Genomic DNA, 7,801 nt, shown 5'->3' with positions numbered 1-7,801 from the left:
GTAGGTGGGCCCCACTTCAGAACCTTCTAGAACCTTCCCGGTACAATACCGAAAAATCCCGAACATTTTCCGGTGGCCAAAATAGGACTTCCCATATATAAATCTTTACCTCCGGACCATTCTGGAACTCCTCGTGACGTCCGGGATCTCATCCGGGACTCTGAACAACTTTCGGTTAACCGCATACAAATATCTCTACCACTCTAGCGTCACCGAACCTTAAGTGTGTAGACCCTACGGGTTCGGGAGACATGCAGACATGACCGAGACGACTCTCCGGTCAATAACCAACAGCGGGATCTGGATACCCATGTTGGATCCCACATGTTCCACGATGATCTCATCGGATGAACCACGATGTCGAGGATTCAATCAATCCCGTATACAATTCCCCTTGTCAATCGGTACGTTACTTGCCCGAGATTCGATAGTCGGTATCCCAATACCTTGTTCAATCTCGTTACCGGCAAGTCACTTTACTCGTACCGTAATGCATGATCCCGTGACCAAACACTTGGTCACATTGAGCTCATTATGATGATGCATTACCGAGTGGGCCCAGAGATACCTCTCCGTCATACGGAGTGACAAATCCCAGTCTCGATTCGTGCCAACCCAACAGACACTTTCGGAGATACCCGTAGTGCACCTTTATAGCCACCCAGTTACGTTGTGACGTTTCTCACACCCAAAGCACTCCTATGGTATCTGGGAGTTGCACAATCTCATGGTCTAAGGAAATGATACTTGACATTTGGAAAAGCTCTAGCAAACGAACTACACGATCTTGTGCTATGCTTAGGATTGGGTCTTGTCCATCACATCATTCTCCTAATGATGTGATCCCGTTATCAATGACATCCAATGTCCATAGTCAGGAAACCATGACTATCTATTGATCAATGAGCTAGTCAACTAGAGGTTCACTAGGGACATGTTGTGGTCTATATATTCACACATGTATTACGATTTCCGGATAACACAATTATAGCATGAACTATAGACAATTATCATGAACAAGGAAATATAATAATAACCATTTTATTATTGCCTCTAGGGCATATTTCCAACATTGAATTATACAAATGTTTGAGATATTAAGTGGCAGCTATTTTTTCAAAATGCCTTTGTTGGCTGTCATTATTCGAGTGCGCCTTCTCTCAAAATGGACACGAAAAATACCACATCATGTCGGGCGCCATTCCATGATAGCATGCCAAGTTTCATGAATTTCAGACGAGTTTTGGATTTACTAAAATTTAAAAACCAGGCATCTCAATGTTTTGTCGACAATCAACGGTGCCCTGGTGTTTGAAATTCATTCCCATTTATTGCATGGGACCTAAGCATGCACCCAAGGACATAGATTTGTTTTTTCAACCAATTTATATGCACTGGAGCATGTGCATGTAGTTCAAATTTGAATTATGCATATAAATGCATTGAAAACTCAGTTAATGCATAAAAATGTCCAAATGAACCCCGAAAAATCACAAAAATTGACACAACACTCCTGTTGTTCTATGTTGACACGAGAAAATTTTTGGAAGCAATAAGAGGCAGTGGATATCATTTCGTCCCCAAAGGTGGGACGTTCCCTACCGAAACCATCATGCTTGTTGTGAGAAGCTCTGGTTTGTGAGAAGCATATACCCGAACCTGCCCCAAATGGGACAATTTTTTTAACATGGCATGTTGATGCCGCTCCATGATAGCATGCCAAGTTTCATGAATTTCAGACGAGTTTTGGATTTACTAGAATTTAAAAAAAGGCATCTCAATGTTTTGTCGGCAATCAACAGTGCCCTGGTGTTTGAATTTCATTCCCATCTCTTGCATGGGACCTAGAAATTCACCCAAGGACACATATTAGATTTTTCAACCAACCTTAGTCCATTGGAGGATGTGCTTGTAGTTCAAATTTGAATTATGCACATAAAATGCCTAGAAAACCCAGTTAATGCATAAAAATGTCCAAACGAACCCCGAAAAATCACAAAAATTGACACAACACTTCTGTTGTTCTATGTTGACACTAGAATTTTTTTGAAAGCAATAAGAGGCAACGGATATCTTCCCGTCACCAAAGGTGATACGTTCCCTATCGAAACTATCACGCTTGTTGTGAGAAGCTCTGGTTTGTGAGAAGCTTATACCCGAACCTGCCCCAAATGGGACAAAATTTTCACCACGGCATGTTGATGCCGCTGCATGATAGCATGCCAAGTTTCATGAATTTCAGACGAGTTTTGGATTTACTAGAATTTAAAAACCAGGCATCTCAACGTTTTTCCGGCAATCAACAGTGCCATGGTGTTTGAATTTCATTCCCATCTCTTGCATGGGACCTAGAAATTCACCCAAGGACACACATGTGATTTTTCAACCAACTTTGGTGCATTAATTGGAGCATGTGCTTGTAGTTCAAATTTGAATTATGCACATAAAATGCCTAGAAAACCCAGTTAATGTATAAAAAAGGCCAAACGAACCCCGGAAAATTCCAAGATTGAACACAACACTCCTGTTGTTCTATGTTGACACTAGAAATTTTTTTAAAGCAAAAAGAGGTAACGGATATCGTCTCGTCCCCAAAGGTGGTACGTTCCCTATCGAAACCATCATGCTTGTTGTGAGAAGCTCTGATTTGTGAGAAGCTTATACCCAAACCTGCCCCAAATGGGACAAAATTTTCACCACGACATGTGGATGCCGCTCCATGATAGCATGCCAAGTTTCATGAATTTCAGATGAGTTTTGGATTTACTTGAATTTAAAAACCAGGCATCTCAACATTTTGCCGGCAATCAACAGTGCCCTGGTGTTTGACATTCATTCCCATCTCTTGCATGGGACCTAGAAATTCACCCAAGGACACACATGTGATTATTCAACCAACTTTGGTGCGTTGGAGCATGTGCTTGTAGTTCAAATTTGAATTATGCACATAAAATGCCTAGAAAACCCAGTTAATGTATAAAAAAGGCCAAACGAACCCCGAAAAATTCCAAGATTGAACAAAACACTCCTGTTGTTCTATGTTGACACTAGAATTTTTTTGAAAGCAATAAGAGGCAATGGATATCGTCTCGTCCCCAAAGGTGGTATGTTCCCTATCGAAACCATCATGCTTGTTGTGAGAAGCTCTGTAGCGACCAGACCTCAAACAGTCTGTGCTGCTGTGCACCAGTGTCATCCCTGGATCAGTAATGCTGACACGCACAGTACAAATGGAGGATTTATAACAGAGTAGCAATCACACACTTATTACAACGAATATCTCAAAAGAGAATAAGTATGATAAATATGGCTTAAGGCCATCTAAATACGATAACAGCGGAAGGCTTGGAAGATAAGTGAGTCCATCAACTCCAACGACATCACTGAGTATAAGACCACGACCTAAGGCACCTTACTCGTCGTCTGAAAAGTCTGCAACATGGTCATCGCATGGAATATGCTGGCAATGTAACACATAGAGAATAATGAACATAATAATGCTATACTACATGCATATATGGCTGGTGGAAAGCTCTATGGTTACAGTTTTTGCGAAAAGCCAATTTTTCCCTACTGCAAAGGAATAAATTTTATTTAACTATCATGGTGGTTGTTAAACATTGAGAAGGTACTCCAACTCAATCCCAATTAAGTATCATCATTAACCCAACAATATTAATTAAAGTAACATGGTGACGAGATTCACATGATAATCCAGGTACTAGATACTCAAGATGTCCATAACCGGGGACACGGCTAACCATGATTAGTTTGTACACTCTGCAGAGGTTTGTGCACTTTTCCCCACAAGACTCGATCGCCTCCGCTTGATTCTCGCACTGCATGATGTTTGAGAAACTGATGACCGAGACATAGTCTTTCAGAAGCGTAAACTCTCTACTCTGGGTAGACCATACCACCTACATCCCCTACATCTGCTAGTCTACCTCTTCAAGAGCTCACACAACTTAATCAACTATGCTAGAGCCCATAATAGCTTGTGGCTGCACACGGAAGTTTCTAGCATGAATAATCTCATGATCCCTTTGAGCCTGGGTGGCGGTCCATAGGATGATCACACGGGTACTCCGGGATATCCAAAAATACAGGCAGCACTGGGTTCTCCAGGTGCCTCAATCCACCCAGATGTGAGTTTTAGTTGCCACCTTAAGTAAACCATTAATTAACAACCTCACATATGTCGTGAATATCTCTCAAACCCAATCCACGTCTACAAGCATAGCATAGCAATATAATAGCAAACATAGAAGTAACTCCCAAGGGTTTGATAATAAAACAGGAAATATGTACTACCTCAACTACTTCCCAATACCCATAGTTTAATTAGATCCTAACCATGCAATGTTTGAGGATTGCTCTAATGCAATAAAATTGGGTATGGAAAAGTATGATCAAAGTGTTACTTGCCTTGCTGATGATCCGCGAAACCTAGAGATTCGAAGTAACAAGCGGCGCACTCCAGGTACTCTATCGCAAACAAACAAGAAAACAACAAGTACTCATCTAATGCACAAGTAAAACTCAAATAAAGATCACCCCAGAAAGTTCAACTTAAGAACTCCGGTTTGCAAAAAGAATCAAATCGAACAGAGCAACGAAAGTCAAATGGCGAAAGAAACAAGCTTCGTTTACTAATCTGGATCTAGGTCAAATTTTACAGTAGCAAAAACTTGTTTGAGTGGGTTAAACGGAAAGAGAATTTCGAGACGAAACTCTAGGCGCTTGAATCGCCTGATTCCGATAAACGAGCGAAAAGTTAAACGAAAACGAAGATCTGATCTGAAATCACGATCTGGAATAATCGCGGAAAAATCTGACGAAAAAGAAAAAACTGACGAACAGTTAAACGAACGGACGTTCGTTAACAGCGAAAATCCGACGAACACGTTCGTTAAAACGAACGGGTCGCTGAACGTTCACTAAGTAATAAAACCGAAAAAAATAAACCGATCTGAAAAAACGAAAACTAGGGTTTAAAAAAACCGAATCGGGTTTTGAAAAAAACCGGACTCGGGCGGCGGCGGCTTTGGCTACCTTGGCGGGCAGCTCCGGCGGGGCTCCGGCGGGGCGGCGGGGCTCGGGCGAGGCTCGGGCGGCGGCGGGGCGACTGCGGGAGGCGGCGGGCGGCGGCGCACGGCTGCAGGGCGGCGGCGCGAGCTGCGGCGGCGCGGGCGCTGCAGGCGGCGGCGGGTGCGGGTTGGGGCGGTGGCGGGGTGAGGAGAGGAGGCGGGGTGGGGGGTATATAAGGAGGGGGAGGGGGTGGCGTGGAGGAGGGGGCAAGGCGGCGGCGGCGAGGCGTGCTCGAGGCGGACTCGGGCGGCGGCGGCCGTGCGCGGGAGGGAGACGACGACGGGACGGGCCGGCCTGGCTCGGCTGGGCCTCGGCCCAGTCGGGCGCGGTTTTTTTTTAATATTCGCCGAATCAAAAAAATCGCAGAAAAATAAATAAAAATCCAAAAATGTTAAAACAAAATTTCCCCGTCTAATTAAAATAATTAGAACAAGGTGAACATTTTTTTGGCTTAAAAATGCAGTTTTGAAAACGTGCAATTTTTTAATGCAATTAAAATTGCAAATAAAATCCGAATAAAATCAAATATTTGATTTTAATATTTTTCCTCCAATATTTCAATTATTTTGGAGAAGTCATATTTTCTCCTCTCATTTATTTTAATATGAAATATTTTTCGGAGAGAAAAATAATTAAAACCAAAAATCCTCGTTTTATTATTTGATAAAAATCAAATATGAAAAACCGGGAAAATCCCCAACTCTCTCCGAGGGTCCTTGAGTTTCTTAGGATTTATCAAGGATTTGCCAAAATGCAATAAAAATGCTATGCAATGATGATCTAATGTATAACATTCCAAATTGAAAATTTGGGATGTTACAAACCTACCCCATTAAGATGAATCTCGCCCTCGAGATTCGGGTTGGCTAGAAAATAGGTGAGGGTGGTTCTTCCGTAGATCTTCCTCTCGCTCCCAGGTGGCTTCATCTTCCGTATGGTGACTCCACTGGACTTTGCAAAACTTGATAACCTTACTACGGGTGACTCGGCTGGCATACTCAAGAATCTTAACTGGTTTCTCCACATAGGTCAAATCACTTTCCAGCTGAATCGCGTCCAGTGGCACTGTATCTCTCAGTGGTATCTCAGCCATCTCTGCGTGGCACTTCTTCAACTGGGAAACGTGAAATACATCATGAACTCCTGACAATCCTTCAGGCAATTCCAGCTTGTAGGCAACTTCTCCCATACGTTCCAAAACTCTGTATGGTCCGATAAAACGGGGCGCTAACTTTCCCTTAACTCCAAAGCGCTTCACTCCTCGAAGTGGTGATACTCGAAGATAAACTCTGTCTCCGACTTCGTGAACTGTCTCCTTACGTTTAGAATCCGCATAACTCTTCTGTCTGGACTGGGCTACCTTGAGCCTATCGCGAATCAACCTCACTTTCTGTTCAAACTCCTTAATCAAATCTGGTCCAAACAACTGACGGTCTCCAACTTCGTCCCATAACAATGGTGTTCTACACCTCCTTCCGTACAAAGCTTCGAAAGGGGCCATCTTCAAACTGGTTTGATAACTGTTGTTGTAAGAAAACTCTGCATATGGCAAATTGTCGTCCCAACTAGATCCATAATCTAGCGCACAAGCTCTTAACATGTCTTGCAAAATCTGATTGACTCTCTCGGTCTGTCCATCTTTCTGTGGGTGAAAGGCTGTGCTGAATTCTAGCCTGGTTCCCAAAGTTTCATGTAACTGATTCCAAAACTACGAGGTAAACTGGGTTCCTCTATCTGATACAATGGTCCTCGGAACTCCATGCAAACATACGATTCTGGTCATGTATATCTTTGCCAACTTAGCACTGGTGTAAGTGGTCTTCACTGGGATGAAATGAGCTACTTTCGTCAAACGGTCGACTACAACCCATATTGAGTCATAGCCTGAACGAGTCCTGGGCAATCCCGTGATAAAATCCATGCCTAGTTTATCCCACTTCCATTCGGGTATCGGCAATGGTTGTAGCAATCCCGCTGGCTTTGATGTTCTGCCTTCACTCTCTAACATACATCACAAACTGCTACATACTCCGCAATGTCCTTCTTCATTCCGGTCCACCAGAAAGTATCCTTCAAATCCAAATACATCTTGGTATTTCCTGGGTGAATCGAGTACGGTGAATCATGGGCCTCTTGCAAGATCAATTTCCTGATCTCCGGATCATTGGGCACGTAAACGCGGTCCTCAAACCATAAGGTATCGTGCTCATCCTCACGAAATCCCTTGGCTTTTCCTTTGCTCAACTTTTCCTTTATCTCGTCAATCTCCTTGTCTGTCTTCTGAGCTTCCCTGATCTTTTCCATCAAGGTAGACTGAATCTCCAATGTTGCTAAATAGCCTCTTGGAACTATCTCCAAACATAGCTCGCGAAGATCCTCGGCTAACTCCTGGGGTAACTCTCCTGTCATGAGGGTGTTAACATGGCTCTTGCGGCTCAACGCATCTGCTACTACGTTAGCCTTCCCTGGGTGATAGTGCAATCTCATATCATAGTCCTTAATAAGCTCCAACCATCTCCTCTACCTGAGATTCAACTCCTTCTGCGTGAAAATGTACTTCAAACTCTTGTGATCCGTGTACACCTCACAATGATTTCTGATGAGAAAATGTCTCCATGTCTTCAACGCATGCACTACGGCTGCTAATTCCAAATCATGCGTGGCATAATTCTTCTCATGGGGTTTAAGTTGTCGTGAAGCATATGACACA

Source organism: Aegilops tauschii, chromosome 2 (genome assembly GCF_002575655.3).
Source record: "Aegilops tauschii subsp. strangulata cultivar AL8/78 chromosome 2, Aet v6.0, whole genome shotgun sequence".
In the NCBI taxonomy this organism is placed as follows: domain Eukaryota; kingdom Viridiplantae; phylum Streptophyta; class Magnoliopsida; order Poales; family Poaceae; genus Aegilops; species Aegilops tauschii.
This window is presented reverse-complemented; position numbering follows the sequence as displayed.